Source organism: Peromyscus eremicus, chromosome 5, assembly GCF_949786415.1.
Source record: "Peromyscus eremicus chromosome 5, PerEre_H2_v1, whole genome shotgun sequence".
Classification (NCBI taxonomy): domain Eukaryota; kingdom Metazoa; phylum Chordata; class Mammalia; order Rodentia; family Cricetidae; genus Peromyscus; species Peromyscus eremicus.
In genome coordinates this window covers 61,560,533-61,584,011 of record NC_081420.1, presented here as the reverse complement: position 1 = coordinate 61,584,011, position 23,479 = coordinate 61,560,533, and the positions used below count along the sequence as shown (strand labels likewise).

General features: G+C 45.1%; 1 protein-coding gene across 2 annotated transcripts in view; it reads right to left on the bottom strand.

Annotated features, from left to right (window-relative positions):
- Camk1d (calcium/calmodulin dependent protein kinase ID) overlaps nt 1-23,479 on the bottom strand; it is a 415,689-nt gene that overhangs the window by 346,314 nt on the left and 45,896 nt on the right. The window lies entirely within an intron of this gene.

Genomic DNA, 23,479 nt, shown 5'->3' with positions numbered 1-23,479 from the left:
GAGTCATCTGGTCCTTGGGATGTGGGGTCTGGGGCTAGCGCCTGTGAGGAAGCATAGGGTCATTCATGGTCTAAGACACTCTTGTGCTCCCATATCCTCATTGGCTAAACAAGAAACATATTGCCCCATGCTCAGACCATTGCATGTGGCCCATAATTCAATCACATTTAGTGAAATCTAGATAAGAAAGGCATTGATTCCTTTCTAGCTCAGAAACCAAACAGTATAGCACTAACTTGCTCCACACAAGCATGCGTGCCAGCAGGAAGTTAAGTACCCTGGCATGACTTGTCATCCTGGAGAGAAGATGACATCCCTCCAGGTACACACTGACCACACTGCTTTGCTGAGTGACCTGTCTTTCCACAGAGTGCCAAGATCAACGCTGCCACAGAAGTTTTCTCCTTGTTATGGCAAGATGCCTGCCCAGAGCAGCAGAAGGGAGAACAGGGCTATCTGGACTCCTGGTTTGGGAGGTACAGTCCGTCATGGCGGCAAATGCAGGGCAGCAGGAGCATGAGGCAGCCGGCCACACTGTGTCTACAGGCAGAAGGCCGAGAGAGGAAAGCTGCTGCCCAGCTTGCCTTCTTCTCCGCTCTTCTTCATTTAACCCCAGACTCTATCTAGCTCGTGAGATGGAAGCCACTGGCCGCTCTCAGGATGGGTCCGCCCTCCTTACTTAAATCTCTCTGGATGACCCTCACAGACGTACCCGGAGGAGGATGTGGTGACTCTAAATCAAGTCAAGGGGACAATGAAGACTAGCCATCCAAACACTCACAGATCCCAGAGGGTGGGTCCTGCCTCAAGTCATGTGGATTTCCTGTGATTACACCAACTACTGACTTCTGTCCAAGAGGTAACCACAAGACAGAGAAAGTGCACACGTGTGTCTTCCTCGTCATACCGGGCAATGAAAATACAGTAAAGGAATTCAGAAGTCTGTAAAAAAGAAGAAAAAGGGAAGCAGATAGGCTAGAATGTCTCCTATAGAATAGGAGAGACAAAAGGAGAGATGACCCACACCCCCATAGTGCCGGAACATTATTTTTTATTTTTATGAAACATAAGCTCTATGTGTCATATTAATTACACATGTTGTTAACTATACGTACTAATGGGACAGCAAACTGGTTCATCTCCACCTTCTTAGATCTGTCCTCCACCATCAGTCCTATCTTGGGAGATCAAGCCTGGCAGATAGCATTGTGCTGGCCTTACAGTTCTCTGGCTTTGAGACAGTCAATGGGAGAGTTTCCGAAGGGCAGTGAACAGGGAGGAGGAGGGCATGTCCTCCCTGCATGGTCCCTGCTTCAGTGCATGGGTCCAACACCACCCACACCTAGGGTCCTGCATTAGTTCTCTCTGGAAAATCATTCTGTCTCAGCTAGATGGCCTTGCAGTTTCCTCTCCTGACCCCTTGGGCTTCGAGGTGGTTCTAGTCTTTGGACAGCTGAATAACTCTGGTCAGTTCCTCTAACTCTATTGTATTCGTTCATTCTACATTGCCGTCACAAAACACCCAACACAACACCTTATGGGCAGGTTAGGTTAGGCTGTTTCAAAGGCTGGCAGCCCATCATAGTGGGGGGAGGCACGGTGGAGTAGTTCAGTCCATGGCAGCCTGAGCATACGTGGGAGGGGCTCTTCACATCATTGCGGGTCAGGAAGCAGAGAATGTCAGGAACCTGGGACAGGCTACAAAGTTCAAAGGCCAAGCCCTAGTGACCTACTTCTGACAAGTAGGCCCTGGCCCCTAGAGGTTCTATAACCTCCCAAAACAGTGCCACTAGCTAGGAAATAAATGTCCCAAAACATGAGCAGCTGGGAGACATTTCAGATTCAACCACAGCACTTACCTATGCCTCCATAATCAGCTCCTGCACCAGGTCTTCATCTGACCCATTAGTAATGAGTGCATTTCCTCCTGAGCCTCCAGCCACACCAGGAAATTGTCCTCAGAAAACCTCCACAGCGAGCACGCTGCAGCCTCAACAAGAAAGTCCCGAGCAAAGGGATATGCTTTCTTGGTGCCAGGATTGATTCCACATCAGGCCTAACTATTCCCTACTCTGAAGATGTTTTATTAAAGAGAATTCATTGCAGTACTCAAATAAAAGCTGATCATGAGCAATGTGCTAGAAGAAGTAGTAAAATAATACCAGGACCAGTTCAAGTTGGCTAATGTTTAAAAAAAGGTGATGTATACCTGGCAGTGGGCTGTTTACTGGAATAATCACAGTGAGCTCAAGTTGTTTAATAGCAGGATGAGAATTTTATAGTCTCATTGTGTATATATACCACAATGTCCTTATCCATTCCCCTGTTTGTTCAATAAATCTTTATCAAGCATCTAAGATTCCAAAAGCACTAAATTAACCTCAGAGCCCAGTGACCAAGACATTGTGTTTATCTTCAGATTAGAATCTAGTTGAGTCATAAAACAAGTAGGGAATTAACAATGAGTAAAAGGCACACAGAGCTCAGTATAGGTGCTGGGAGACAATGGGGGACAGGAGCCTCACCTAGTGCGGGGTAAGAAAACAGGTTCCCTGGATGGGATGAAGTTAAAGATGTGGGGCTGGGGAGCTGGCACACTCCGTAAAGTGAGAGTCATGCAAGCATGAGGACCTGAGCTTGGATCCCAGGCACTCACATCTGTAACCCCAGTGGTGGGCTGGGAAGAGACAGGCGAATCCCTGAAGCTCGTTAGTAAGTCCGCCTAGAAAGACTGACTAGCTTCCGGTTCAGTAAGAGACCCTGCCTCAAGAAATAAGGTAGATGAGTGATAAGGAAGACATTCAACATCAACCTTTGCCCTCCACAAGCATGCACACAATGCATACACATGTGTAAGCACCTGCACACACATGCACATAGACACACACACACACACACACACACACACCCCACTCAGGAAGAAGAGATTGAGGGTCAAATTGAAAAGATGGGCCAATGTGTGCAAGAGCTGAGGATAACAAATGAAAACCACAACACTGCTCTAGTGGTTCCACACAGCTGGAGAAATGTAAGGTGGAGGCGGGGGTGCAATAAGACATCATTAAATCATTCATTAGTGCAGAGACCAGACACAGGTTGAGAGACTCTCTTACCCGTAATGTTTGGGATGAGAAGTTTTTCAAATTGCAGACTTTGTGCAGCTATTTGAATCTTTCATGTACCTTGGGGGTGGGACTAAAGTCTAACCATGAAATTCCTGCATATGCCACATACCTCCTAGGCAGAAGGTAATGTTATAGAATGTTTTTGATGTGGCTGTATTTTGACTTCTACATGTCATATGAGGCCAGGCATAGAATTTTGTAGCATCAGGTCAGCACTCCAAAAGTCTGAGAATTTGGAGCATTTCAGATTTCGGGTCTTCAGATTAGGTCTACTCAACCTGTAGCTGGGACTTGTCTAAGAGTGATGCGTCTACAATCATGGTACTCCAGATACTGAGGCAGGAGGATCACGAAAATAAAGCTAGCCTGGGCTATCTTTATAGTCGGGCCTTAGCAAAAGCCTTTCTCAATAAATTAGGGGCTCCAGATAAAACTTGGGACTTGTTTAACATACGTCATGATTTCAATCTCCAAGACCATCAAAGAAACCTATGATATCAGAGCAAGGATATAGCTCAATAGTAGCACACTTAGGTAGCATGGCTTTGATCCAAGACTGCCCCAGACAAACACAACATAGGGCCACTCTAACAAAGACATAAGAAACAGTTGGAACTTCATAGGAAATGGAAGGACCTGCTGCCTTCTGGCAGACCGAAGACTAACATGATCGGATATGTGATTTACAAAATCACTTTGGACTGGTACTGGAAAGCAAACCAGAGCAGCATCAAAACAGGAAGTGAAACCAGAAGAGCGCTAGCTCTTGCTGAGTGAGAATGGGGAGTAGGAACATAGGGACCTTTGGTAGATACACTCCAGCAGCTTAAAGAGACATCTGAGACACAGCATCAGTTACATTTGAGAGTGTGATTAGAAATGAAAGGAGGCGCTGGAGACGGAAGGGGCTCAGTGGGAAGGAGCACACTCAGCTTTTCCAGAGGACTGGAGTTCAGTTTCCAGTGCCGACAGGCGATTCACAACCTTCTGTGACAGCAGCTTCAGGGTAATCCAAAGCCTCTGGCTTCTGCAGGTACCTACACTCATGTGCACATACCCATACAAGGAAATGCATAGACATATAATTGAAACTAGAATAATTACTTCATTTAAAAATAAATAAATAAAAAGAAAGATAATATGGAGGAGCCAAAATATTTACTAGATTTCAGACTTGGGCAACTGGAGGAGACTGTCAGGGCCATTCAGAAATGGAAGACTTAGGTAAGAATCACACTGGGATGGACAAGGCCAAGGATGAAGGGATCCCTTTGAGAGAACATTGGCATGGTTCATGATGTCCAGGGAGCCTGGGCAGAAGGCTACAGCGCAGGAAGAGGGCCCTAGATGGGAAGTGGGGATGTGGAATTGCCCATATACACCACTACTCAAGTGCCCCCTGGATTGGTGATGGTCGCTATGATGCAGAGAACAGTTCTCACAGAGGCTCAGGGTACAAAGCGCGGGAAGAGGCTGGAGGATGAAAAAGAGGGTACATTTGTCCCTGAAAGATACATCCCAACCATCTGAGGGATACTGAACACGATAGAACAGGACACTGTAAGGGAAGGTACTGGGTATCCTGAACAGAAACTAAGAACCATCTAGATGCCACAAAAGACTTTGCTCACCTCAAATACCCACCACTCAAGATACTATTTTTGATTTTTGGCATCACAGGAACCAAACCCAATAATAACCAAATTATCCAGGCAAACGCACTCATAGTGGTCTGAATGATCTGGAGAGCAATGCTACTGCTATCTGAACCCAAGTCATGCAGCCAGCACGTTCAGCTGCTCCCATCTGGATAAAAAAGGACAGCACTTTCACCACTTAGACTGTGGAGGTGCTGTGTGCCTGGACAGTCTGCCTACTTGCCCACAAATCACAAAACACCCAGGGGCAACAGACTTTATTTGTCATAAAGTTCAATTTAAAGGATGTTTCCTCATGATACGGTTAGGCAGTTGCTCATCACATTAAAGCCATGGACAGTACGCAAGGAAACAACTCAGATCCTAGAAGTCCAGAGAAGGCGCAGACACAGCCCTCCTGCCTCCACGTGTCTGTGTCCTTAAAACAGCTGTCATTCACTTGATTCGGCAGCACAAACACTAAAATTGGAACGACACAGAGATTAGCATGGGCCCTACAAATCTGTGAAAGATTCCCTAACCAGAAAGAGGACCAAATTTTTACCCAGGAGGAGGACTAGATTTTTACCCAGGAGGAGGACTAGATTTTTACCCAGGAGGAGGACTAGATTTTTACCCAGGAGGAGGACTAGATTTTTACCCAGGAGGAGGACTAGATTTTTACCCAGGAGGAGGACTAGATTTTTAACCAGGAGGAGGAATAGATTTTTAACCAGGAGGACTATGAAAAGGGAGAAAGAGATAGAAGGAAAGCTGAGAGAGACAAACAAGCAAGAGGAAAAGGGGAGGGAGAAAGACAAATATTGCCTGTTCTTCTATGTTGACCCAGATTTAACTAGGTAGATAGATGATAGATAGATAGATACACACATACACACATATATACATACTACATACATACATACATATATGAATGACACACAAGCAGAAGGGCAGCTATTCAATGACATGAAAACAAGGAAGGATAGGAGAGTCAGAAAGAGTAATGGGGGTGAATATGACCAAAATACAATAACAAATATGTATGAAAATGTCACAATGAAACCCATTATTTTGTATGCTAAATTAAGTCTTTGTTTGTTTGTTTGTTTTTGTTTTTCGAGACAGGATTTCTCTGTGTAACAGCCCTGGCTGTCCTGGAACTCACTTTGTAGACCAGGCTGGCCTCGAACTCAGAAACATCTGTCTGCCTTTGCTTCCCGAGTGCTGGTATTAAAGATGTGCGCCGCAATGCCCAGCACTAACTTAAATTTTTTTTTAATGAGTAGAAAATACAGGGAGAAAAATGCCCTTTGTGATAAAGGCAAAAGGATACCTGAAATCTCCATATGAAAAGTAAAACTCATAACAACATATTTTATAAACTAGAGGAGCGCCTTGTGATGGCGAGTCCTCATCGTCAGCTTGACTGGATCTGGAGTCACCTAGGAGATGCCGCTGGTATTTTTTTTTAAGACCTATTTATTTTTATTTCGCATGCATGGGTGGGTGTTTTGCCAGCATGTATGCACATGTGCCTGGTTCCTGCAGAGGTCAGAAGTCACTGGAATCCCTAGAACTGCAGTTAGATGGTTGTGAGCCGCCATGTGGGTGTTGGGAATTGAACACAGGTCCTCAGCAAGAGCAATACGTGCTCTTAACTGCTAATTCATCTCTCCAGATCTGAAGACACACCTCTAGATGTGTCTGTGAGGGTGTTCCCAAAATGGTTTAATTGAAGAGGAAGATCACCCCGAGTGTGGGCAGCACCATCCCATCGGCTGAGATCTGGGGCTGAATGAAGAGAGGGGAGCAGGAAAGTGAGACCCTGGGCTGAATGAAGAGAGGGGAGCCACAAAGTGAAATCCTGAATGAAGAGAGGGGAGCCACAAAGTGAAATCCTGAATGAAGAGAGGGGAGCTGGAAAGTGAGATCCTGGACTGAATGAAGAGAGGGGAGCCACAAAAGGAGCTGGGCACAGTCTCTCTCCGCTTCCTGCTCATGGACACCATGTGTGACCAGCTTCCTCAACCTCCTGGCGCCATGACGGTGTGCAGCCCTCAAACCAGGACCCTAGTAAACCGTCCTTCCTTAAGCTGATCTCGTCAGGTATTTCAGTACAACAGGGAGAAAAGTGACGAACACACATTTTTAAACTTCAGAGTTTCACAGTGAAGAGCTGAACTCAGGCTTCCAAGATACAAGCAAAAGCTCCTTGCACGTGAATAACTCCTCTCAAAACATGGTGTTACCTCTTTTCCAAAGAGAGACCACGCTGGTAGTGTTCCCTGCACCTGAATCCTACTTCCTATTTATCTATACGGTGTCTGGTGGAGGAAGCAAGCTTCTCTCCCGGGTCCTCCGGTGGTTCCAGCGGCATGCTGTGGCTTGAAATCCGGCACTTATTCACACTCAGGGAACCGCGTCCCTCAGCATACCTGTTATTATGTGGTAACCCTCATGGACGTGGGGCAACTTCAATCACAGCTGCTGAGTTATTTTTTCAATCCTTGTGTAATTATCCCATTACCAACGCATGCTGAAAAGCTAGACTAACCGGAGAAAGGCTCTTTCCTACCATACACAACTAAAATCCTTCCGAAGACCAGTTACCAACAGCTCTCCCTGCCCACCCCCAGCACCTGCTGGCAGCCAACTACAGTGAGAATTTTCACAGGGCACAACGACCACATAACAATGGAAAACTGTGCCCAAATGCCTGGCCTCCAGGAAATATCAGGAAATCAATCACAAGGATGTGACAGGGAATTTTTTAAGGGACTCTGGGGACAAGCAGAGTAGTTCAGCGGTAGAGTGTGCTTAGTGTGCATGAGGCCCTGGGCTCAGTCTCCAGCAAACAAAATTTTAAAACAGGCCTGGGCTGGAGATGTAGTTCAGCTGGTGCTGGGCTGCCTAGCACGCATGAGGCACTAAACTCAAGCCCCAGCACACATTAACCAGACGTGCGTACACACCTCCTATCCTGCCACTTGGGGCTGGAGACAGAAGGATAAGGAGTTTGAGGTCATCCTTAATTATATAGTGAGTCCAAGACTAGTTTAGACTACACAAAATCCCAACTCAAACAAACAGACCGACCAGGTGAAATGGCCTCGCATTTTATGAAGGACAGCGTCAGAAGGCAGACACCCACAGCCGGTGGCTGTGGCATGGGTCCCGTGGGTTCTACTGTTAGCTAATGAATGCCTGGGTTGTGTGCTCCGTGTACTGACAAGAGAGCACCCTGGACCATCTCTGCCCACAGATACATGGGGGTTACTGATAGGAGCGTCCTGCTTGCCCTGAAGCTCTCAGAGCAGAGCACAAGCTGGGACAAGCTGGAGGGGAACATCTTCATCCCTGGGAGGTGGAAGCCATATACCACCCAGACCAGCTCCCCAAGCCAACATCCCCACTTTACAGACTCTACAAGTGGGCTTTGGTTAGCTCCTCCTGCTTCCTAAGGTACAGAAAGCTGGGGCTTGTAGAAGATGGTCTTCAGGGCCCCCAGACAGTAAGAGGAACATCACTGGGTAACAGAAGGCAGTGTGGCCATCTCAGCGAGTGGAGGTGAGAGCAAGTTCATCACACACACACACTGCACAATGCATCGGCACCACTGCCCTGCATCTGATGGCCAGAGTACTGGACCCTTCGGCTGTCACAGAGACCGGTGTAAACCCAGAGGACAGATGACAATTCTCTGGGAAGAAAAGGACAGATGACAATTCTCAGAAGAAAACTGGAGTCATTCTCCAGCAGAGCAGGCTCTACATTTGGTCTTGTCCTGAAATCTTCTGTCTTCCCAGAGAGGTTAGGAGTGCTCAGAAACTCCAAGACATCTGGGATGTTACAGACTTCTAGACAATTCCAAATATGTGTGTGTATACATATATGCATACATATGTGTATTGTTATATTTAACCATGTGTACCAAAAACCTCCAAGAAAACCAAGGTTAAATTAAGTTCGTAAACCTTCATCATCTCAAGATTGTCCTAACTCAGAGGACCCACTGCCAACCATGCCCTACTAGACTTAGAGGGAAAAAACATAATTCATAAAATAATAGTAAATAATGTTGAAAGTGGGTCATCCATTGAGGCGTAGTCTGAAAAGGACTCTTACGTCATCCTCCCTGACCTCCACTGCTGAAATGCCATCTTTTCAAAAGTTCCATCGATGAGATTTTCAACTAAGCCTGGAAAAAGTCTCCTGTTCAATCCTCCCCTGCCCAGTAAGAATTTTTATAGAGTTCAGTTCGGTGATTGAAATCACTATGAAAGCAAGACATACCTCAAGTTGTGTCGTGGCAAAGAAAGCAGCTATGGAGGTCATTGCTCAGACCAGCCAGAGGCTCATAATAACACCCCAAATATGTACATTAAAATTCCTAAGAAACAGAAAAGACTGTTTTTCCAGTCTCGGGATTTTCTGCAACTAAGGAATAATAGAGGACTCTATTTTTGCTCTGTGGTGTGTCTGTGTTTTCCCTTTCGATTAAGACTGAATCACTTTTCTGGCTTCATTGAGAATCCACTGAGGCCCACTGGGGAGTTTGCGGTTTGCTCAGCACCCCCCACACTAGGAAAATCATGAGTGTGACTCACTCCTAATGTGTGTCCTGCCTGCTGTCAATAAAGCCTGTGGAAAAGTCAGGAAACAGGACTTGGCTCTGGGTATCCAGTGGGTTTTCTCATTTTTCATAGTAACTTGGAAAATGTTGCTACCCAACATTGGAAAATGTTACAGCCCTACACCAACAGGTACAGGGATAACCCATTTCTATTCTGGAACCTTCCAAGTGGCCCCAGGCTAGAAGCATCACCTTACCGAATTTGTTTTCTTCAGCTTGTCTTTTATTTATTTAAAAAAAATGATAATTAATAAGAAAAGAGGTAGAGCCAGGTGTGCCTTTTATTTTATTAAAAAGTAAGAAGAAAGGAGGTAGATCCAGGTGTTCATGAGATTTATGCCTGACAGATTTTAAAGAAACTAGATTAAGGGGCTGGAGACCTCAGAAAAGCATCGCCATACAGACATGATGTCGGGAGTTCGAGCCTCAAGAACTCACGTAAAAGGCAGGGTGTGGTGACTCTCACTTGTAATCTCAGCACTGAGAAAGAAGCAGAAACAGATGAGTCCCGGGGGCTTGCTGTCCAGCCAGCCAATGGACAAGCTCCAGGCCCATGAGAGCCCCCGTCTCAAAAAAGCACGGTGTGATGCTACGGAACAAGGCCTAACATCAGGCGTCCACATACATCTACACATATATACACACACGGCAGGTGTGCAGGAGTTAAAATCATTCAAGTTCAGCTCGGGTCCCCTCTCCTCCGAGTTTTACAATACCATGAAGTTGCAAACAGATGACCTCCTGCTCTCTTTCTGAGTTTTAGGTCAAAATGAGACCGAGAGGTTCAGTTAATCAAGAAAAGAAAGCACAAAGCAGCTATTTCATATGAGCAATCTTCAAGCACACCACACCCTCAGCTGTAGTATTCTTTCTTAGTAACCCTGTGGAATATTCCTCTACACTGGTGTGTAGACCATCATTCCCTATCTCTTACCATATGTAGATCTGGGTTCCTGGACAGACACAACTCTCCAAGCCTTTCTAAACTGGATAATCAAATATCTCCTAGTCCTATCTTGGTTAATAATTTCAAAAGATTTCAATTTATACAGCCATGGTGGAAAAAATAAGGCTAATCACTGGAAGTTGTGACAAGATGGACATGTTCGCATATGGCTAGGAATGGAAAGAGCTGTTCTGAAAACCAATGGCCCCATTTGATAGATGAGGAAAGAGGATCCAGGAACTTAAGTAATTTGTTCCACAGCTGAATAAGAACCCAGAACTGAGAAGACATTCTGCAGCCCCAAACACATTGCACAGGGTCACTTGACCACGGCAGCCCTGGGCATCTCCAACACTGGACAGCTAAGGGAGTCATCTGTACACCATTGGCCACACCCTGGAGGAGGCTCATTTCTGATGAAACATCCAGGGTGAGCCGGGAGCGATGCGGATGCTCTGAAGCCAGGGCTCTGAACTAATGAGGAAAACAGAAAAGTGAAGGAACAAGCCTATAAATCGACAGCAGCCACAGGCAAAACGGGTCTTTGCTCACACTGAAAATTATGTTACACTGAGTGTGGAAAGTTCTAGCTCTCTCCACTGCCACGTGCCGGGGGAACCACTCCTCTGGAGGCCACTAAGACCCCAGCTTATGGCAATTCTTCTCTGTGGACAAAGCCCTTCCTCTGTCCTAGCTCCCACAGTCCACCACCTGTGGGATTAAAGCACACAGAGGGCAGGTGCCCTGGATACACACTATTTAACACCCTCCATTCAGACCACTCACAAATGACAGTCTCCAGAACAGACTGAGTCACCCTACCCCCTCTTCACTGAGTGACACTCTTTATCACTTTCCAAATTTTCCGTGCAACCAGCAATCAAGACAGGAAAAACAAGCAAAGTCTTACACACGGACAAAATGCTGATTTGTCTATTCTATTAATAATACAAAATCTCAGCGAACGCAAATGGCATTGCATGAATAATCGCACAGAAAGTTCAGCCCAAGCCAAACATTTCCATCTGAATTGACATTTCCAGAAACCTCTCCATTAACATAGTTAATACTGATTTATATGTTTTGAAAATGGACAAGCCATTGACAAGGGCTTCCCCTGCATTTCCTAAGGGAAAATAATGTGGACACAAAAAATAATCAATGCAGATGATGCCCAATTTTAAATACTGCCTTTTATTATGCTATATTTTACTATACATTGTACACATGTATTAGCATAAGAATAGTCACATACTAATAAGTATTCCTGCTCCACAGTCACATGACCATCTTTTAAAGAAGACAAAAGCCATGACTATAATTGGCTTCAAACAAGGAGTAGTTTCAGTAGTAACTTTAGAATAATGATACAAAATATATTTTAAAGTCTTTGAAAAATATGATGGACATATAACACACAGAGGAAACAATTTTCAGAAGCTATTTATACATACAAATATTTTTCACTAACATTATCGTCCAAAATTCTAAAGGAATTTATTGGTTGGCATACTAAATAGCTCTTTTTAGAATGAAAAATCAGCTGGGTGTGGTGACGCACGCTTTTAATCCCAGCACTAGGGAAGCAGAGGCAGGTGGATCTCTGTGAGTTTGAGGCCAGCCAGGTCTACAAATTGAGTTCCAGGACAGCCAGGGTTGTTACACAGAGAAACCCTTGCTGTGGATATCGCTCTGTATAAATAAAATGCTGATTGGCCAGTAGCCAGGCAGGCAGTATAGGCAGAACAAGCAGAGAAGAGAATTCTGGGAAGTGGAAGGCTGAGGCAGAGAAATGCTGCCAGCCGCCGCCATGACAAGCAAGATGTAAGGTACTGGTAAGCCATAAGCCAATGGCAACTTATAGACTAATAGATATGGGTTAATTTAAGATATAAGAACTAGATAACAAGAAGCCTGCCACGACCATATAGTTTGTAAACAATATAAGCCTCTGTGTGTTTACTCAGTTGGGTCTGAGCGGCTGCGGGACTGGTGGGTGAGAGAGATTTGTCCTGACCATGGGACAGGCAGGCCCAGGAAAATTCCAGCTACAAACCCTGTCTCAAAAAACAAACAAACAAACAAACAAACAGAAAGAAAGAAAAATCACATGTGTTTTCAGCTATATTAATATAGAAGAAAAGTTTTGAAGAATATGGTATGTCAATATTCCTGAAAGAGGAAATTAATATACTAAGAAAGGGACATATTAAAATGGGAACAGAGTCTTTTTTTTTCTTTGAGCTGAGGATCGAACCCAGGGCCTTGCGCTTGCTAGGCAAGTGCTCTACCACTGAGCTAAATCCCCAACCTGGGAGCAGAGTCTAAAACCATGGGCAGGCAACAACTTAAACTCAGAAAGAAGACAGATTATCAAGGGGGGAAAAATCAATTAGGATTAAGTATAGAAATTCCAAGTGACTGTTTTGTGAAATCTTCTGAACAAAGAAATTGATTCTCCGTAATTTATTTCCTTGTGTTGGGCTGTATTTGGCCATCCAGAAAAGTCTGAACAACTTCAAATGAATCTATGTCTACACAGGCAAAGCCAAGCGGTGAATTAAAGCAATCAATCACTCAGCTGAGGAAGGCAGGAGGCTGGGTCACTATGACTAAGAGGGTTTTTCATGGAGGCTATCCAAGTTCAAATTAATGAGGAACAGTTGCTGCGTTTTCTTCAATACTTGGCTTAGAACAGTCTAAGACAATGAAGACTGCCCATCAGAACCCTTCCAAGAGAGATGTCTACAACTGGGCACTTGTGTTACATTTATTCAAAAAGTAAGGCTTGAAAAATTGCAAAATGTTCAAAAAAATTAGAAATATTTATGCAACAAACATCTCAATCTGAGTATGAGGTAAGGGGACTTGGGCAGCTAAGATGTCAGGTCATAAACTCAAGCCAGGCTGAGGACACAGCTCAATCAGTAAAGTGCTTGCCTTGCAAGAAGGAGGATCTAGGCTGGAACCCAAGAACACGCTGTTCTTCAAAGTGGGGAAGCCAATCACCTCAGTGCACACTTGCAATCCTTGTGCTGGGGAGAGAAAGACATGGGTCCTGGGCCACACCAGCCTGTCGGTCTAGCCTAGCTGGCCAGTAAGAGACTCTGTTTCACAAAACAGAGTAGAAACGCTCAGGAAAAGATATCTAAGGCCTACACACACATATACATGTGTACCCACACATGTGCAAATGTGCACACACACACACACACACACACATACAAAAACACAGAAAAATCAAACCAGGATCCTCAAGCCAGTTATTCTCCTTCCTCTGTGAATTCTGAAATTACAGAGAAGGAGAATGGTTTCAAAGACAGAACACAGCAGCCAACATACCCACTGTTTATAGGCCGCTGTGCCCTCCACGCTGTTAGACACGGCACTCAGAAACCAGAAAGCTTGCAACAGTCATCAAAAAATAAGCCAGTAAATCCTTAGCCAAACATGCATTACCTTCCTCCTCCCTGTCTCTACTTTAAAGAGAAAGGATTTTTTTTTAATTAAAGAACCAAATTACATATTTACTAGATTATGGATTTCAAAAAGCTATAAAACTTTCTAACAAAAACAACAATCTGGGAACGGAATTAGTTGCCAGCAGTAATTTATTTTTATTTTGATTACATTTTATTTGTGTAAATGTATGTGCATATGCACATGTGTGTGTGTGAATGTCACAGCACGCACGTGGAGTTCAGAGGATAACTCTGTGAAGCTAGAGTTCTCTCCTTCCACCATGTGGGTCCCAGGAATCAAACTCAGGTTGTCAAACTTGGCAGCAAGCGACACTGAGTCACCTCATCTGCCCTCAACTTTAATTTTTTTGTAAAGTAAAGGTCAGTACATCCAAACTAGCATATAATCATCTTCATTTCATCCAAGAAAGCGTATCGTTCCACTAGGGAGTGGCAATAGTAATGGCAAAGGGGAAGGGAATAATCTCCTTTTAACCATTTACACTTCTGGAAACCACACCACATGTTCCTCATCCTGCTGCAGACCAGTGAAGAGTGGGTGGTGCTCAGGATGACACTGAGTGAGTCTCAGAGCATGGGCCTCATACCATGGCATCGACATCACCTAGAAACTTACTAGAAACGTCAGTTCTCAAGTCCACAACTACTCCAAAGCTTGGGCTCAGCAACCTGTGTTTTAACCAGTGTTCCATGTATGCCCAGCACAGGAGAAGCCTGAAAACTCCTCAATAAAGCATGATTCCATAACTCAGAAAGCAGTTCAGAAAACATGATTTCAAGATTGGCAGGCCCAGGCTCCTTATTGCAATCTCTAAAAATATGCTTATTTTTTCCAAACAAAATATGGCAGCATGTATATCTGAAATATGTGATAGCTATATGGTGAAATACATGGTAACAATGAAATAGAATATTTAAATTCAATACTATTCTAAATCCAATAATTCAAGATAGACAACAGCAAGTGATCAGCAGCTTCTCAGTATCACATGTCAGTGTTCTTTTCATCATTATCATCGCTATGAATCAGCAGCAACAGCATCATTATCACATCATCACCATCATACAACATCAACAGCATCATGCTAACATCATTGTCACATAAGCACCACCACCACCATCATACCACACATCATCATTACCATCCCATCACATGCTATCATCACCTTCACACATCAATAGCACCATATCATCACCATCACTACCATCACCATTATATACCATCAGTAGTACCATAACATCATCATCACGATCACATCACATATCATCACCATCACCATCATTACATCACCATCATACACCACCATCACCCCATCACCATTACACATCATCACCATCACCATTATCATGCTATATTTACACCACGTAGAAGAGAAGAAAGGGGTCTGATTTCTATAAAAATGGTCCATGTTTCCCCAAGAACCCAACCCAAGGTTGTAAAGCACAGAATCTCAGCCCCATCATGAGTTAAGTATAGAAAGAGGCAGTTGGAGGATGCTGGATGATGTTCACAAACTCTGCAGGAAGGGAGAGAACCCAGAAGGCCCAAACACAGATGAGCAAGTGATTCATCAAAGAAGACCATGGGGGAGGGGGGATAGAAAATTTAGTGCCAAACACCCCCACATTACCATGGCTTGTTTTTGTTAGTCTTACCTCGGGCATCTGCTACAACTTATTACGGGTTTCATTTTCAATAAGCTACTCACCCCACTTTACTTTCTCTAGTGCCCATCAAGAGGAGCTGGCTGGGGGGAATCGGCAATTCCTGGCTTCCCTTCTGCTATCTCTATCCAGAGTGTCTCAGGCTCTCAGCTTCCACTGCAGGTGGGGTCCCAGGAAACAGAAGATAGGGACCATGGTAAAAGAACAGCCTTCTTTCCTTTACCAGGTGGAAAGGAACATGACTGTGTGGTTAGAGCCCTGGCTCTCCTGCATCTCTGCCCATTTGTCCCCTGGGACACCAACCCAGTCAGACAGACTCAAACTCCAACCAGGGATAAGCCAACAGAAGACATCAACAGATGCTCTGCCTTCTGTTTTGGAATCATTATTTGGATTACTAACTTTGTAACTATTATCAACAATATGTTTGTAAGAAGCCAGGTAGAATAGCACTAGTAATTTAAATGCATTTACAACATAGTTCTATTGGCAAATCTAAAGTCAGGAGGTAGAGGCAAGATGATTGTGAATTTGAGGCCAGCCTGGGCTACATAGTGAGTTCAAGACCAGCCTGAGCTTCATATCAAAACTCTGTCTCCAAAAACCTAGTTCTGGGAATGTTGCTCAATCATAAAGCCCTTGCTTGGCATGCACGAGGCCCTAAGTCCCATAAGTCCCTTCCCTACCCCCCCCAAAACACACACTAATTAAAGTGGGTGGCATCTCATGTCTCTTTGAAGGGCTTGCCAGACACTCCTGCCATCACCTGCCTCTGCTCTGAAAACTACATCCACCCCAGAGCCTTGTGCCTATGGTTGAAGGAAACAGTACAAAGGTGTCTGCTTCCGCAGGACTGCACAAAAGGTGAATTGCAGCGTGAATTCACTTTGTGTACACATAAGCTAAAGTGCTAAGGTACAACCTGAATTCTTTTTTAACCAAAGCCAGAAATTTCTGGGCTCGGGTTCTCCGTGTTCTGCCAATGCTTAGATGTGCTTACGGAGTAAGCACACAAGACAGGGAAGGCAAGAGCTAGGATGTAGCTCAGTGGAGGAGTGTGCTTTGCATGCGGGAGGCCTGAGTTCAGTCTCTAGCACCATTTAAAGAAAAATGGGAGAGAGAGAACATTAGATCTGGGGATGTAGCTCAGCTAGTAGAGTGTCTGTATGGTAATACACAAGCCCTGGGTTCAATCCCCAGCACCACATAAACTGGGTGTGGTGGCACAGACCTGAACTCACAACACTCAGGAGGCAGAGGAGGATGAAGAGTTCAGGAGGTCAAGACAACCCTCAGCTAGATAGGAAGTTTGAGGCCAGGCTGGGCTACATGAAACCTGACTCAAAAGCAAACAAAAATCAGTAACAACAAAGGAAGTAACTGCAGCCATCTTGTCCTGGGTCACCAGTCACCCTCAGCGGCTCAAACACCTCATGAGCCAACATTTAGCAAGATGATGTCATGGAAGCCTAGGAAATAGGCTTACAGCTTTAAAGATGAATGAAGTCGAATGGATTTTTGAGGACGTGTTACAATGTGGAAATGGATCTGCAAAGACCGAAGGGGACAGACTCACCAGGCACATTCTAGAAATGTCACAGATATGCCAGGGCCACCACAACAAATCGTTAGACTGCTGCCTTGGGCAATTAGTACAGATTCAAGATCAAGAGCCCTGAGAAAAAAATCTGCAGAACTGGCTGGAAATAATCAATAAAAGAAGGCAACATGAAGCATATCTTTCAAGATCAAACTGAGCCTTGGGCTAGGGGTATAGCTCAGGGGGAGAGCCCAGCATGTGCAAGATCCTGGGTTTAATTCCCAGCACTGGGAGGCAGGAGGACCTGAGTCTCCACCAAGCTCAGGCCTTACCCAAGGCACAGAATTGCTTTGGCTCTGGTCATGACATTGAATGCATGTCATTGTAACTAAGAGAGAACCAACAACTGTTGACCAAACATGTATGTGTGTATATATGTGTTATGTATGCATGCATGTATCTGCCTAGCCACTTTATCATACTGAATGTGAACTCCTTTGATTTGAGATGTAAACAATAAAAACAATTATCACCTCCCCCAGAGAACAGCCCTCCATAGAAATACTTTGGTTTCCTGGGTGTTGTTTCAGTCCTGAGACACATTTACTCCAAGAGGACAGACATAACTCTGAGTAGACCTGGGCAGTAAATCGGGAGAAAACTAAGACTCTATGAGACTGGCTTCCCCTTTAAACTCCTTTGGGGAAGGAGATAGTGTAATCTCCCCCAAGTTCCTGCAGTTCTGCCTCTGACCCATATCATCTTCCTTAGACATGCTCACCATGATGGCCTCAACTTTAAAAGACACAGTGATATACACACTCAAGAAGATGCACATAAACACACACACACAACACACACACACACACACACACACACACACACACACACACACACCAGGAAATTACATTTCCCATCATCATTGCCTTCAAAAGCATTAGTAAAGTCAATCAGTCGAAAAATATACATTGACAATATGGCACACTCATTAAGTTGATGAAAATTATGGAAACAGTAAGAAACTCAAAAGTATAGATCAAGATTTTCCAGATAAAATGTAGTCTATTGATGTGATGATGGAATGTTGTTCAATCACAGAAAGAGTTCTGGCATAGTCATCACTTGAAGACTTTATGCTAGCAGCGAAAGAATCCAGACCCAAAGGAACAAATTCTATAGGTAGAGTGGGAGCGGCGCAGGGCAGAGACAGCTCTACGCAAGTCTGGCAGTCTGAGACTGATTCACGAACCTCAGGATATAGTGGGAATATCATCTATAAGCCCAGAACTCCAAGAAGGTGGGAGGCACAGACAAGAGAGTCAGACAGATGCTTAAGGGCCAGCTAGTGTGCAATATGCTGCAGGGTCAGAAACAGCAAGGGAAGCCATGCCTCATTGATCATCTGCCTCAATCATGTGGAAGGAGAGAACCAACCTTCCAATGTGGTCTCCAGAATTACACACACACACACACACACACACACACACACACACACACACACACTAAACAATGCATAAATATTTTTAAAAGAAAAGGTATCTCACATATTTTTGAGGCTTCCTGACCAGTCCACCTTATCAAACCCTATTTTCCTTGCTTTCTCCATAGTGTCTATCATAACATTTATCACACGATGCTGCTGGTAAATTTTTGCACATTCTCACAGCCCTCCAATCATGAATGCAGGGGTCACGCCCACAGTCACAGGGCTGAGGGAGTGGTCTATTCACTTGGTTCTACCTAGACCCTGCTTAAGGAGAGGCTGAAGGCATCACTGAGGTGAGTAACTAAACCATGGGAAGGGTAAGAAAAGGATAGAAAACACGAGAGTGAAGTTCCCTGCAGTCCAGGAAAAAAGGCAAGCCCAGGAAAATCCTGAGAAATGGACAGAGGCGACCATAAGCACTGTGTGATGAGTCAGCTGAGGGAGGGGGCTACTCAAACTGCTAAACTCCAGGGTCCGAAGCATCTCGGCGTCACCACATGCCACTTGCCCCTGTCTTAGTTGGGGTGACTATTGCTACAGTGAAACACCAGGACCAAAAGCAAGCGGGGGGAAGAAAGAGTTTATTTGGCTTACACTTCCACATTGTAGTCCATCACTGAAGGAGGTCAGGACAGGAACTCAAACAGGGCAGGAACTGATGCAGAGACCATGGAGAGTGTCGCTTACTGGCTTGCTCATCATGGCTTGCTCATCATGGCTTGCTCATCATGTCTTGCTCAGCCTGCTTTCTTACAGAACCCAGGACCACCTGCTCGGGGATGGCACCACCCACAATGGACTGGGCCCTCCCCTCATCAATAACAAATTAAGAAAATGCCTTACAGCTGGATCTTATGGAGACGTTTTCTCAATTGAAGTTGCCTCCTTTACAATGACTCAAGCTTGTGTCAATTTGATATAAAACTAGCCAGAATACTCCCTGATTCTGTACTGGATAAAAACAAGTTGTCAAGAAAAAGATCTGGGCTCGCTCTCTCTCTCTCTCTCTCTCTCTCTCTCTCTCTCTCTCTCTCTCTCTCTCTGATTCCATTATTTTCACAAGCGAACGACCTCACCACATGCATATCTGGAATCATGCGGGAGCCCCAAACAGAGCATTTGAAAGAGTCAGCAAACCATGCCACTGGGGAAGAATTCAGGGTTTATTTTCCTCTGATTCAGACTGGGGGAGAGGGAAGGGTCAGCACTTAGAACATAGAACCACTGAGAAAATGCATGCCTTTAATCCCAGCTCTGAGGGGGCAGAGGCAGGTAGATAGATCTCTGTGAGTTGGAGGTGGCCTGGTCTACAAGCTGGCCAGGGTTGCATAGTGAGACTAGATAGGTAGGTAGGTAGGTAGATAGATAGATAGATAGATAGATAGATAGATAGATAGATAGATAGATAGATAGATAGAGATAGACAGACAGACAGACAGACAGACAGATAGATAGATAGATAGATAGACAGATAGACAGACAGATAGACATAAATAAATAGCTCAATCAAACCACCTGCTGACGAGATAGGCTTCAGCTGCAGGGAGAAACAGCAAGGCCCTTCACCACAATCCATTCCACGTACTCCTGTGAGACCCGAGTTAACGAAGCCAAAGCCTCCCTCTGTGCAGTGCCCTGGAAAACCTTCTCAGAGAAGGGACTGTTGAGAAATAATGACGGATGGCCTGGGGGAAGAGAGAGCCAGAACAGAAGACCCAGGGCCTGAGGAGATGGCTCGCTCGGGGAAGTGCTCACCACACAAGCAGAAGGGCCTGAGTTCCATCCCCAGCACCGTGTAAAAAGTCAGGCTTGGTGGTCACACTTGTCATCCCAGATCACAGACTAGTGGATCCCCAGGGGCTTGCTGGCCAGACAGCCTCGTGCAATCAGAAAGTGCTAGGTCCCAAAGAGGGACCTAAAAAAAAGTGAACGGTTCCTGAGGTTGCCTTCTGGCCTACACAGGGGACAGGGAGAGACCTAAAGGGGGAATACAAATGGTGAGGGGCTTACAGAGATACAGAAAGAGGGAGAGGAGGAAATAAAGACATGGAACAGCATAGCCGGGCTGGGGAGGAAAGAGGGGATTGTTGAGAGTCACCGCAAACTGTTCAAGCAGCTGAACTCTCTCAGAAGTCTGAGTGACAGGATGACAGGACAGGAAATGGGATGCTCTGCTGACATTTGCTGTCCTGGTTTGGTGACAGATTATAAGCTAGGAATTGACATGATCATGATGATAAGTTTTAGGTCTCCTGAAGACCTCTCTGCTGTCGCAACAAACGGAATCAGACCAAATGGGAAAGCCGTTTAATGGGTAAAGTGCTCCCGGGCGATTTCCCAGCCCTGCAGAGAGGAGACAGGGTCACAAGACCCACAAGTCTGTTTTCTGGGATGCCACTTATATATCCCCTGTAGGAGTGGTCTTTGAGCCTCTCTAGAGGAGGAGCTGTGTTTGGCAGGCTTTGAAGGAGCGGGTTTAGGGAAAGAGAGGAGGGGAGTTGAAGTGGATCTTCCACCAGACTCCTTCCAAACAAACACATATGTCTCGTTTTGGTTTTAGACGGCATCTCATGTATCCTAGGTTGTCTTCAGAACTGCTGTGTAGCTGCGGATAAAGGATAACTTTGAACCTGAGTTCCTTCTGCCTCCACCTCCCAAATGCTGGGATTACTGCCATGAACCACCATGCCGATCTCAATTTGGTTTGCTTTTCTTTTATGCCATGCTGAAGATTGATGCAAGGTTTTATGCACCACAGTCAAGCATCCTACCAGGTATATCTCCAGGTGCGGTATGACCATTTGTGCATATTAGCTCTGACCCTCATCCCTGGTTGCTCATTCCTCATCCCTGGATGCTCACCCCTCATCCCTCATCGCTCTATCACTAGTCCTTCATCCCTGGTTCCACATCCCACATGCCGTGGGGGACTTTTCTCTCCCTTGGTAGACAATACTATCCCCATTTTCCTTATTAGGCTCAGAACAATCTACCAGTCTGGATCCCACCCTGGGATATGGCCTAAGGCCCCAGCTTCTTTTTACCAAGTGAAAAAAAAAAAGTGTTTCAATTTCTGACCAGGAGCAGAAGGGACGAGGGAAGCAGAGGTAGTGGGGTATGAATGTGGCTTTCAGAGGTGTACTTCAAATTTTAGGAAGAGCTAAAAGGACCACGTGCGGTAGGGGAAGGGGATACAGAGATGGGTGAGAAATGCTGGGGAACGAGGTGGTTAGAGAACAGGGTGCCTTGGAAGTAAAATCGAGGAGCCCTGCAAAAGGAAATTCCCTGAGGAAGAAAGGAAAAGTCTGTGGTTTGGAGAGTTGAGCTGGCGATGACTCACTTTGGCTGACCTCAATACTCCATGTCAGGAAGAGGCAGAGGAAAGACACTGGAGCCATCCATGGAAACATGTGAGGGGCAACAGGCAGTGAAATCCAGCACTGAGGAGGCCCAGAGTGGGATGCATGATTTAGCACAGCCAACAGCTTAATTAAAATTAAACAAATCGTTTGCCAAGCATTAACCTCTATTTTCTTCTGCTTTCTTTATTATTTTCCTGTTTTACTCTGTTGCTTTCAAAACATTCAGAGAGAAAAGCAATTTAAATACTTAGAATTTTATTAACAACTTTTTTTTTTTCTTTTGAGACAGGCTTTTGCTATGTAGCCCTGGCTGTCCTGGAGCTCACAATGAAGACCAGGCTGGCTTTGAACTTGAAGAGATCTGCCTGCCCTGGCCTCTCCAGTGCTGGGATTAAAGGTGTGCCACCACACCTGGCCTCATCACCAACCAACAGCCAAAGGTTGGCAAAGGATTGCTAGGCAGGAGGCTTGTTAGTTCAGGGAAGAATGGTCTGTAATAAACACTTAACTACACTTGCAGATAGGAAAGCTAAGTGTTTGTTCTCAGAGGAGGTAGAAGCAATGTCACCATTGTGGCTTTGCTTAGCAAACTCTTGTTTCGCAGATACTGTCTCCAACAAACTCCCTGTGTGCACTGTCAAATTCATGGGAGACTCTACTAATGGGGTTTTTCGGGGGCTTTTGACACTCGCGCATTTATAGGGAAAGACAATTGCAGGTGGTGTTGGCTGTTCAATGTTTAGATCTGACAGACGGTAAGTAATCTTTTTAAGATAGCTGCTTAGGGCTGTGGGTGCATGAATCAATACACAGTCTGAGCAGATAGCGGCATTCTGACACAAGTTCACCGACTGCCTCTGATGTGTAGGAGGAGGAAGGTAGCTCTGACGTACCTTGCAAGGATGAGGATCTAAGTTTGATCCCTGTAACACAAATTGATAAAAGGTCTTGTTATTAAAAAAACAAACAAACCCGGAGCCAGATATTGGGGTGAAAGCTGAAAGATCAGAGAAACAGAACAAGCCGCAGCCAACCTCACCTCGCCAACTCCTCAGCCGATCCTGTTTCCACGAATCCTCAGACCGAAAGCCTCTGCGTCCTCACCCCTGAGGGTCTCAGCTGAAGTGCTGCCACCACCAGCTCACCTCTACGAAATCCTCAGTCTAAAGACGGTGAGTCCCTGTTTCCTCACACCTCATATACCTTTTTCTGCCCTGCCATCTTACTTCCTGGAATTAAAAGGCATGTGTGCTTCCCAAGCAAAGACATGAAATCTTAAGCGTTGGGATTAAAGGTGTGTGCCACCACGCCTGGCTCTGTTCCCAGTGTGGCCTTGAACTCACAGAGATCCAGATGGATCTCTGTCTCCCGAGTGATAGGATTAAGGGTGTATGCCACCACTGTCTGACATCTATGTCTAATCTAGTGGTTGGCTCTGTCCTATGATCCCCAGATAAGTTTATTAGAGTACACAATATATCACCATAGATCCTGAGAACCCACAGGAAGAGAAAAAAAATGTCAAACACAATGCTGATAATCTCAGTGTTGTAGGGACAAAGACATGCAGATCCCTGGGGCTCAAACCTGATAAGGTCTA